The sequence below is a fragment of the Hippocampus comes genome, unplaced genomic scaffold (genome assembly GCF_001891065.2).
Source record: "Hippocampus comes isolate QL1 unplaced genomic scaffold, H_comes_QL1_v1.1 scaffold143, whole genome shotgun sequence".
In the NCBI taxonomy this organism is placed as follows: Eukaryota; Metazoa; Chordata; class Actinopteri; order Syngnathiformes; family Syngnathidae; genus Hippocampus; species Hippocampus comes.
This window is the reverse complement of record NW_017805504.1, coordinates 676,679-688,834: the sequence shown is the minus strand read 5'-3', so window position 1 is coordinate 688,834 and position 12,156 is coordinate 676,679.

Below are 12,156 nucleotides of genomic sequence, written 5' to 3'. Positions count from 1 at the left end.
CGGAAGCCAGATATGTCAGGAGTAAGCATGTGCAACATTAGTCATTTGGAATATTCATGCCCCCGCCGTCCAACGGTTTTGGCTTCCGACACCAAAATTCCGCTAGACTGCATTTCTTTTAAGCAAGAGTGAGGGGAGGTGGTGGGGGCGGAGAAGAGAGTAGCTTTGAGAGCCATCATATCCAAATAATAGTTGATGTGCGATCACATGTGCATGTTAAAAATAGGTGTCAAACCATTCATCGAATATCTCAAATTATTCAAATATATGTTCGAAGCAAAATCTCTGCCTGAAAACTTTGGGAAAGTTTGGGATCATTCCGAAAAAATGAATATGCTAAAAGAAGAATTGGCACAACACAACATCGCTCAACACGCAGACTGGCTAACGGTTAGCCCGCTAACAGGCGGGCGCTAACCTGTGGGAACAACAGCCAAAATACACAATCAGTCGCTGACACCCACGTCACTCACGAGGTCAGGCCGCACACACTCATGTCAGGATGGCAACCCCGAGTGGACAAATTTACCTGCTGCTCACATGCTACAAAATCCATTTTAATCTAATGACACTAAATATATTTGAAATATGCAGCCTTACTTATTATATAACATTTAAAGAAGTGAGTCAGCAAATTATACATTAATATGAGCTCCAACTACTAAATAAAATAATGACGAATGAAAAACAAATTTCATGTTTGTGTTAGTTTGATCATTTGAACCTAAACTACCCATCCTATACACTGTCACAGTGAAGTTGTTTGAACACAATGTCAAAATATTTTGACAGTATTTTTGTATTTAATTTGAATGTTTAACAGATAAAATGAGTGAAGCGACTGACACATCTCCAGCAGCGTCTGCCTAATGCGGGTGGAAAGAGCAAGCGCGGAGACTGGCAAGAGTGAGTCAAGTCGACACGTTGTGGCAGGCGATACACTCTGGGATAGCTGTCGCTGGCCCTGCAGCAAGCCGCAACACACGCGCATGCGTGACTTTATATCCACACACACACGCACGCACGCACGGGCATCATAGAACTGTACCTGCAAAGTCCAACAGGATGGAATCGGTATTTCTCAAGCTGACTTTCACTTCCTTGCCAAAGCCATCTATGACCACCAACTTAAAACTGATGAGCATTTTGCATTGCTTATCAAAAACGTTTGCGATTGCGGATAAACAAAACCACTCGTCCTGACGCGGAGCTTACCAAGTCGCCACGGGCGTTGCTTCGCGGAGTCGCGCCGGCCCTTTAAATAAAACGACAAGAAAAAGCCAGAGACATCGGGCAGTGGCTAACCCCGACAAAAGCAGCCTCAACCTGATGGCAATTATCTCCGCGTCCACTGGCTAATTATAATGAAGGATGACAGGTGCCCGAAACAATTTCAAGTGCCCGTGAGCTTCTGCGTGTGGTTGTCTCTGTTCTGATGAAGATAAAGATAGCCCGGCCGACCAGTCTCTTCGAAGCAACGTCTTCCTTTGGAATCGAGATGCTGCACCAGCGAGCCATTTCGAACAACAACCCGAAATGGTTCCTATCTTGTGGTTTTATTGGGTCAGAACAAAGATCAGAATATACTAGTCCTGTCCTAAAGGCTTGGCGCTGACTCACAGTCAAACTTCCGCTACTGGTCTGTAAGTGGCTGAATGGTTTGGGTCCTTATGATATGAGAGAAGTGCGAATTTAATCCGGTGGCGCTCTGAGGTCGGCGGTCTCGGGTCAATCAGTCGAGCCCAGGTTTCAAAACAAACACGGTGAAGCAGCATTGCGCTGTTATGCTGCACCCAAATGGAATCAGCTGCCAACAGAAGTGAAGTGAGCACCAAGTGTAAATGCTGATTTCCCCCCCATTTCCCAGAACTTTGATTCAAACTTGTTGAGACTTTCAAATTAAATTCACTGTCAGTAATTTTAGAAAGCGACTTTTAATTTCTTACTTGGCTTTTAAATGCCTCTAAATATTGTGTTTGTAAGTGCATTTAAATGTTGGTCTTCGTAAGCTGCTTTTGCGCTTTTTGCTTTGCCCTTCTCCATCTTTTGCCGTTTGTAAATGTACGGGCCAGTATTGTAAAAAAACCATTTTCAAATGCGTACTTCAATCCGCAAAGATGTCAAAAGAATCTGTCTCCGTAACCGCCGTGTAAAAAAAAAAAAAAATCTGCAAATGCGTGACTGACGTCACAAATGTGTGCCATGAATTTGCAAATGCCCACCTTGATTTGTTTGCATGAATACACGGTTTAAACGTCTCCATAAATCTGTCGACACCGAGCCTCTTGATTGGCTGCATCCTCCCGTGTGGCTTTTGCGACAATCCTGCCGTACGCGACTCGCAAAATGTGCGCGTCGGCTTGCAAACGCACAGCCGAAGACTCGCGTGCGGCTCCGTCGCAAGAGTCCGTCTCGAAAAAGGCGCTCTTGTTCATTGCTCCTTTTTCTTCTTCGTGAATTCTGCGTGCCACCCTTTTCATTGATGAGCTCTTCCAAGCTGCCCGTCCGCATTTGAGCAGCGTTGAACGCCACCCCCCCTTGGACGGTAATTTGCAGTGCAAAATTGTGCGGGGGGGGGGGCTCCGTCTGTTTTCATCGGTTAATGGCCTCGTTCTGGCCGTTACGGCGCGGCATGCGCTGAAATATTGTCCAAATAATGTTCAGAGAGTGGAGGAACACAGTCTGTTCCAAGCGGCGCTTTCATGCCGACAGATGGCATGAAAGTAATCGGAGAAAAAGTTTGCGGAAAAAGCCAACTCTCATGAACATTAAACGCTTCGTTGACTCGCATGGCAGTTGGAAAAAGATGTCGTTTGTTAACCCTGTTGATGCCTCTCAAAGTTTTACGACTGCTGTTTTACTTTGCACGTTTCGTACGGCGGCGGGGGAGGCCTCTCGGTTTGAGCAGCGCCACTAAAATTGCCGTATTCCTGGAAATAGTTGCCAGCGGTGTTTATATACTCCAATCAGGGAGTTGTCCATCAGGGTAGGCGGCCTTTATTCGGGCCCTGTGACTTCCTCTAAAAATGGCCATTTCCATGCAAATATTGGCCCTGGCGGGGGTGATGTACTCAGATGGGTTAGGCATCGAAGAACTACCGTAATTTCCGCGACTGTTGTCACACGCTTTCAACTCTGAGGCTTATTTAATGAAGCGGATTAGATAAAGATTTTTCTAACGGCCGCCAGGGAGCACTCGAGCAAAAAAGGTCAGAGTGAGACAAGTTGATTTATACGTGTCGAGGAAGACGCGATCATCTGTCACACAATGAAAACAAGCGGCCACGAGAGGGCGCATTTTACCTGTGTTTTGGGCTGCACTGCATCTACTAAGGATTACCGTATTGGCCCGAATATAAGACGGTGTTTTTTGCATTGAAATAAGACTGAAAAAGTGGGGGTCGTCTTATATTCGGGGTCTAGACGTTATACCCATTCACGACGCTAGATGGCGGCAGATACCATTGAAGCGAATGCTGAACTTGACTCCCCAGGCCAAAGCGAACCCCTGTCACGAAGAGTAAAAATAAAAATAGCGGTAGCGCGAAGAAGAAAAATAAAAAGTCGCAGTAAGAAAGAAAAGAGAAGAAAATAAAAGAAGAGACAACAGAAAATGGAGAAATGTAGCGACAATCTGGAGAAAAGTGGGTCGAAGATCGGCCAGGTTACCGGCAGCTGAGGAGAAGTTATGATGTCATTTACATTTCAAAAACCAGAAGCCATTCATTTACGAATGTGATTGCACTTTAGTTTACATATTTAAATGTTCAGATATTAAGATTTGAATGAGGCAAAATAACATGCTTTTTCTCTCAAATATATTGCTATAATCATTTGTTTCAGATGTACTGTAATTATTTTCTGTATAAAAATTAATTTGGTGTTCAAAACGTATTTTTTCAAACTTGAGTCTTGAAAAAGAGTGGGTCGTCTTATAATCAGGGCCGTCTTATTTTTGGGCCAATACGGTACTATGCACCCCCACCTCCAAAAAAAAAAAAAAAAAACTCCCGAAAGACATTGTCGTGAAAGTTGACACGAAAGCGTAGATGGTAGAAAGCCTCATGAAGGAATGACTGACAGAGTGTTCCGGCAAGCGAGGATTTTTTTTCCATGTAAAAAAAAGCATTACTCGACGCCGACCAGTGACTTTTCTAATTTTTTATTTTTTTAACCAGACCTGTTAGTGCTGTTTTACTACCGTGGTGCCGCCGCGTTACAGACACTATTTAGAACGAAAAGTTAAGGTACATTATTAAAACTTTGAAAACGCTTTCTGCGTACCGTCTTTGTAAATATCTCACGTTACAATGTGGGCACCTGCGGCTTATAGACAGGTGCGGCTTATGTGTGTACAAAATGTTTTTTCCTTTAAAAATGTAGTGGGTGCGGCTTATAATCAGGTGCGCTCTATAGTGCGGAAATTACGGTTCTTGTAGTCGGTTTGTGACGTATTCCCCATCTCATTAACAAATGAGTTTCCGCTTCACTTCTTACTCCATTCCCTCAATAGAGATAGAGAGAGAACGATTTCTGGTCATGCGCACCCCTGGTGTAGTGTGTACGTGACTAACAGACTGAATGAGTTACAAAGTATTTGCTGACGTGAATTAATGTGATCAAACATTCAATGAATGGATTTTCTTTGGGGTGTTTAATGTTTGCGTTGCTATTCTATTCCAAACCACGCAAGCCATTTTTGCGTCAATAGTGAGTGGCCAGTGGCGTTTTCATACTAAGACGAGGGAGGTGTTGATTGTGAGGATGACTATAGTTGGACTTGAGCGCTTCCATCTTGGTGAAAATGACTTTCGTACGACTTAACTGGTGTATTGTCCCACAATTGGCCATTTTTTTCCAATTTATTGGGCCTCACTGTCTAAGCTTGCCGCACCATTGGTCACTTTCATACCCGTCGAGCCGCCCAGTCTGCGCCGCTTGACCTTGGATTCCGTTTTCGATTCCTACCCTGATTTTAATTGACTCCGTCGATGGGCTGCGGTGGAAAAGGTGAGGCCGGCTGTAAACTTCACACATCCTCCAGTGACTTCCACTCATTTACCTCTTTCGGCACAGAAACACACCGCCCCCTTTGGTCCGTCACCTCGGCAACCGGTACCTTGGTGATTGATTCGTTGCCAGCGTGGCGTAGCTGCGGGGAAGAGAGCGTGCATGAGCTTAACGCGTTACATCTTCCCTAATTAAAACGAGATTACAGGAGTCGGCGGCGGCGTGCGCTCAAAGGCAGCGGAGGGAATCAATTTGCCGAATGTTGGGGCCCTCGCATACAACGGAACAAGAGAGGCTCAACGCGCATTTGCGTCTCGTGACGTGGGATGAAAACAGCCGTTTGATTGCAACCCAGTCGTCGACAATCCAGGGTTGTATTTGAAAAACGCGGCGCGTGTGAAGGAGCAATGAGCGGCTTCACGAGTGATCCAATGCCGCGCCTTGACAAACGATGCGAGGCGGAACCAATGAGCCGCCTTTAATTATGGATGTAATACGTGTTAATCTGCCAGCTCTTTCCCGCAAGCCGCGAGACGGACAAAATTGTTGGGACAGCGAGTTGACAGCAAAACACGACAAGATCCAGCGGGGAATTAATCCATCCCCAGAGTCATAAAATCAAAACAAAATGGCCGATTAGCTCTGCGTTTCACATCGAGTGTATTATTTCAGGTGATCAATTTCAGTGGTTCCACTGTACTTTTGAAAACTGCACTCTCCCTAGGAATGTTCTGAACTCCTGTTTGCACGGCGGCATGGAAGTGGCGAATGCGGGCCACAGCCCCGCTTGTCCATCTGGCGGCCGTGTTACTCCGCCTCCCTCCGCCGCGCTTCCAATTAAAAGTTGCACATCGCCGTGGCGGCCAGATGGTCGGGATGACGGAGCCAAACTTTTCTCCGGGTTGCCGTGTCTGCGAAGAAATCAGGCTACCTGCGCTCGTTCTCCCCACGCGCAATTGTTTCGGGGGGGGCTGGCGGAGGCTTTGGGAATTGAACGCGCTGAAATCCCCCAACTGCGCTCTGTAGTTTTTCAGATGCAAGCGAGGGAGAGCAGTTCTCTTCCCAATTATTTTTTTTTTCCCTCCGTATAAAACATACTTGAGGTCGAGTTTCTGAAAATATTTACCCAACTGCAGATGGGACTTTATTGGGGGCAACATTCCACTGTAAAGATGACGGTATTCCTCAAATAGTGGCCAGGCTGTGATTTACGCTTATGGAGGAGGCGTCCATTCTGAACGAAGGTCATTCTTCGGGGTGTTCAATTTGAGTGGCTGCACTGTTTGTAAAGTCAGAATTCTGAGATTAAAGTGAGAATTTTGCCAGCCTTGTTTTTTTTTTCGTCATTGGCCCTAATCCTCTTCCATACAAATGGGGGAGCAATCCGTTGTTGTTAAAAGCTGCGCTGATAATAATTCCTCAAATAGTGGCTAACATGTTGATTTACTCCGAATGGGGGGAGCGAGGGGGGTTATCAGGGAGGCCTTTATTTGGGGGTCTTTGATTTAATCGCCTCCACTGTGCTTAAAAAAAATATAAATAAATTAAATAAAATCAAAAACTACACAAATTGATTATTTACACAAATGGGGCAGGCGCCCATTAAGGGGGCGGAATTTATTTTCACCGGAGTGAATGCTTACACTTACACACCGTATCTTTTTTGTCTTTTGAAAAGAGCATCTCCTCTGTTTTAACAGCTGCACTCCAACAAAACACACAATGAAAGGCAATCATGGTCATCATGATTCCCGTGACGCCACTACGTAAGCCTGTTCACAGACAGCCCCCCCCCCCGCCTCCCCACCCACTTAGGTTGAAGGTGCAAACCCTCGCTCGCATGTTTCACTCGCTCACGGGGGGACTCTATTGAATGGGAACGACTGGCGCTATACATCAAATTAGCCCATTTTCACATGTCAAATGAAAAGTCGAATGTGGGGGCGTTTGCCACTTTTCTTTTTCTCTTGTGTTGGCGGAAATAGATTTTTTTTTTCCTTTCCCTGAAGCAAACTCGTGGTTGGCAGCCGACCAAGATGGCGGATAACAATATTCTATGAGAATGTGCAGACATGTATTCTCCAGTGTCTGGCCCCACTTTTCTGTTCACAGCAGAGAGGTGAAACTTTGAGCACTTCAGCAGTGCTTATTAAGAATAAGGTGAATTGAATTGGATGTTTTGCCCCATTTGTTTTTTTTGGGGCGTAAATGAGTTTTCATTATTCTTATCCATTAATTACAGGGGTGTCCGAATATAATAACAATTATGACAATAGGGTTAATTTAATGATAGATTTTCCTTTCCTGTGATTTTTGTTGTACGTATTTATTGTCGACAGCACGGTTGTCAACTGGTTAGCACAGTAGAGTTTGCATGTTCTCACCGTGCCTGTGTGGGTTTTCTCCGGGTACTTTGGTTTCTGCCCACATTCCAAAAACATGAATGGCGGGTTCATGGAACAGTTGAAATTGTCCGTAGGTGTGATTGTAAGCGCGAATGTTTGTTTGACCATGTGGGACCCGCGATTGGCTGGCGACCAGTTCAGGGCATACACCACCTACTGGCCGAAGATGGCTGGGATAGACTCCAGCACGCCCGCGACCTTTGTGAGGATAAGCGGCTCGGAAAATGGATCAAAGAATTTAATTCATAATGGTAAAGGTCTCATCTGTTGTTCTTTTTTGGGCATTTCAGAGAGAAGAATGTATCTTGAGCTACTTTGGAGGCTAACCGAGCTGCTACCCGACCAAGTGCTGCAAGCTCAGTTGACAGTCACCCCGGAAGAAGTCGTGAGCGGCGGAGACGCAGAAGTAGGTCAGCTCTGAGGCGTTTGTTACATCATCATCATCATCATCATCCATATTCATCAACATCGCCCAGTTGTTATGGAGTGAACTCACACCACGCAGACATTCTCTTCTGTTCCCCTTAATCAACCCATTACGGGATGAATTATAAATTGTGATATTTTTACATCAAAGCAGGGGGAATTATTTTCATGCATGCTGCCAATTAGATACAAAGCCAAGGTGGTCGCCAGGCAGCCGGCGAGGTTACTGGGTTCCTGCGCCAGGCCATTTAGTGGGTGGGAGCTCCTCTGGCTGTCTGTAAGCACCTTGACCCAACCCCCCCCCCCCCTAAAAACGCTGCCAGCAAAGAAGTATTTAGAGAAGGAAGCAAAATACACTAATGGCCGCACAAACTCGTATGTTGGGGCATTTTTAGAGGTTTGCTTTTCAAGCGATGAAATTGCTTTTTTTGTTTGTTTGTTTTTGTGGCTCCTTTTTGGTGGCACTATTATAAAGTAGACTGACTATTCAAGGAGAAAGTGAAAACAAAAAACATCAGTTGGAAAGAATTTTGCAGAGCTGCCAACTGTCACGAATTGTCTGCATTTGGTTACAGAAATCAGTCAACGTGACCTTGTTACGGCCGTAACACTATCTGTTACGGATAATTTAAAAAGTCATTGTGGTAAAAAATAAATAAATAATGCAGCACTTTGCTCAAACAGATTGAAAACGAGAAAAAAAAAATACTTGGTGGATAATTGCGATCTACCGTGTTTGACCCGATGTTCTGCTGATGGCTCTGGTGACGTAATACATTACGACTTGACCACTAGAAGCTAGCAGAGTCGATTGTTAGCTGAAAGCTACATGAGGCTAACCCCGAATGCCTCGACTCATATTAGTGGGAAGGAACACTTTCTATTTAATAGTAGTAATACTTGGAATACAAACAGCCACAGCTGATTGAAGCGTATAGCTATTGGTGAGTGGCAGCTTGAATCATTTGTTTTTATTTCGGTCCTTGAAAATATGCCTTCACATGAAAACGGACAATAGCGCTAGCCTGTGTGTGTGTGTGTCTGTGTGTGTATGTTTTACAGCAGCAGCGACGTTTATTTTTCCCACGGGAAGTGATGTGGATTTGGTCTGCTCTCCATGTTCTTCTTCATGCTTCAGAGCCCTGAAGAAGAAGATGACGTTCTGGTAGCATCAAGTCAGCTGAAGGTCATTGGACCTACCAGCACCCTCTCAGCAATTTACCAACACCCTCCCCATCCCCACCCTACCCTCACGCATCCAAGCTTTCATCACCCTCGAAGCATGATCTTGAAAAGATATGACATTGACAGACACATAAACTTGCGGCCCTCTGTCTGCACCCCCCCCCCTCCATCCTGCCCTGCAGTCCTCCAACTAATGGATCTCTGCCAATAATAAAGGAGGAGGAATCACACGCTGCTTGATCGTTCTTCTGGTGGAGCATCAGCCAATATTGAAGAAAAGCCCCCGAAGCTCAAGTTGGCAGAGCTGCTATCTTCACCGTATGCATTATTTATTGAGTGGAAGTGGCGGAGCCTCATGTGTGACACAAAAAGAGAAGCCACAAAAAAAATCAAAGAAAAAGCCATTTTTTTTATAGTTCATTATGAGATCTACAAAAAAAAATTGCGAGATATGATTCATGATTATTTCGTCACAGTGTTGCATTACTTCCCAGGTTCCGGTTTTAAAACTTTCTATCAGTGGTACGAGGCGAGTACTTTTTTTTTTTTTTGTCATTGTCGTAGAGACTGAAAATAATGTGAACACGACGCGGAGAAGTCTATGTACTCAAGTTAGGCGTGCCGAACAAGTGGCGATAGAAGATGGCGGTTTCACTTCCCGCTCCGGCGAGTAAGTGGCATTGTTAGTCCATTCGGATGGAAATCTGTGGCAGTCAGTCAACAAGCCTGACGACTTTTCTCCTTCTGTACAAATTGTTCTTTTGTAGCTTGGTTTTGGGTAAATTTTTTTTTTTTTTGTATCCTGTTAAAGGAAGGATATGCAAAACGTGTTTACAAAGAGTCGCCGCTCTCGGCGGGAATATTTTCAACGCAATATCATATTTTGGGGAGCGGTACCCATCACTCTTGGGCAAATTCGAGGTAACCTTATCCTACAACGTTGTTTTTGAAATGAAGGTTTCCAACCAGCTACAAGATTTAGTGTGTTGAATACCGAAGACTGGCTAACTAGGAAGCTAACGTGGCTAACATCAGTTCAATTGGCTCGAATGTTATTTTACAAGGTGAAGACAAGCAGACAAGTTTGAAGACCAAAATACCGTTGGACTACATTTTGATTTCAGAAAACTGACATTTACCAATTTGAATGTTTGTAAGGAGGAGAGTGGTTGTAAAAAAATCCCCTTTAAAAAAAAAAAAAAAAAAAGCGTTTTAATAAGGCGAAACTATACCTACCAGGGGATGACACCGCTATGTAGTCACTCACATGTTGACATCTTCCAGTGAGACATTTTATTGTCTTCCGGACGCCGGCGGACGGGCGTCTCGGCATGCTGTCGCTTTTGATCCCCCGCACATCACGGCGTCCCAACTGTCGCCGCGCCTCGGTCGCCGCCACCCCCCCCCACCCCCCCGCATCCCCAACCCCCTATTGTCCCTTTGGCTGCACGTCACGCGTCTGTCTTATTCGCGGTGATTCACAACTCTATGGCCAAGCCTTCCCTCCCACTCTCCCGCACTCAATTATTACGCCGTTCCCTCTCCGTGGTCGTCGTCTTTGTTCCCCGGTTGTTACTTAGAATCTCCTCGGCTGTCAGTCTTTCCGCCCCAAAGCTGCCTGTTTGACCTTTCCAGTGCGTCACGTTCGGATCGCGGTTGAATGCAAAGTGTCGGTCCCAGAGATAGATCAACCCCCGTGACTAGCGTCGCACTCTAGGCGCCTCATTTGGTACCGAGACAGAGCGGCGGCAAAAATAGACATTTTGGGACCCTCGGCAAACCAAAATGAGCCCAACTCCTGAATTGTATGTTCAGGGTCCCCAAATAATTTTGTCACTTTTTTGCGGTACGGCATCAACGTACCATAATCAAACATTGATCTTTAATCATCGTGAAAGATTTGATGATACACCACCATCAAACAGTGGTAAAGCAATGAATAATATGGTTATCTTTTAGAGTACCAGCATCAAAAAAATAATTATTGCTATTAATTGCATCATTATTCACTCCTCTTTGATCTATAACTGCTTCAGACAACAAAGTGTAGGCAGGAAAGTGGTTAAGATTGCACGATTGTCTGTGTCTAATGTGTTGTCTTGTATTATTTTGTCATTTTATGTGAACTTTTCTTTTGATGGCGGCGCGGGCACCCGCAGCGGCTCCTCTTGTTGTGAGAGGGAAGAAATTTCATCTGTGCTGTATGTGCAACATACATATTTGACAATAAAGTTGTACTTGATTATTTTGGGTGTTGCAAGAGTCATCCATCCATTTTCTTATCTGCTTACCTCACGAAGGTGGTGCGGGGTGGGGGTGGGATTGCTGGAGCCTATTCCAGCTGTCTTCGGGCAGTTAAATAACCATTTGCCCTCACAATCACACCTCGGGGCAATTTCGAGTGTTCCATTAACCTGCCATGCCACCCTGGGGGGGGGGGAAGCCAAACGGAAATGACAAAGAAGCACTATTTACTTAATTTTCAAACGTATTGGCATAATGTAGGCCAAATGCTAAAAGACAAAAACAATAAAAAAAAAACCCAAACATTTTTTTCTTTACTTGAGCCATGCGCAAGTCAATACACCATGGCATTAATAGATTTATTTTTTTTTTTTTAGGAAACAAATGTGTGCTGTGTGTCAATGGTGCTGTGGCAGGATGGTTGCTTCGCTTTGATCTCAATATTTCCACCCCTCCAGTTTAGAAGAACTGGTGGCTGAATGTCGTCTCGCTAGAGGCATAGTCAAGGAACAGGAAAAATGTGGATTTGCAAGGCATGTGTCGTGACAAATTCAAAGCCACAGGGTCTCCCCCTTGAATTGCGTTGATTGAACGGTAAACCGTGGAAAGGTGAGGTAGCCTAGCAACATTGAAACCAATGACTGCCGATGCCAGCTGCCAACGAGCCAGCATGGAAGCATGCGAGAGAGTTCGCGCAAAGTGATCTTTACAATCACAAAGGGTGAAAATTGTGATTGGTTCTTGCTACAAATTTCAGCCATTACATGGAGTGAAATCAGTCAATGCTACCTTGTAATGGCTGAACACTGTCTGTTTCGGACAATTACAAAAACATATATATAATAATAATAATAATAATAATAATAAACACATTGAAAACAAGCAA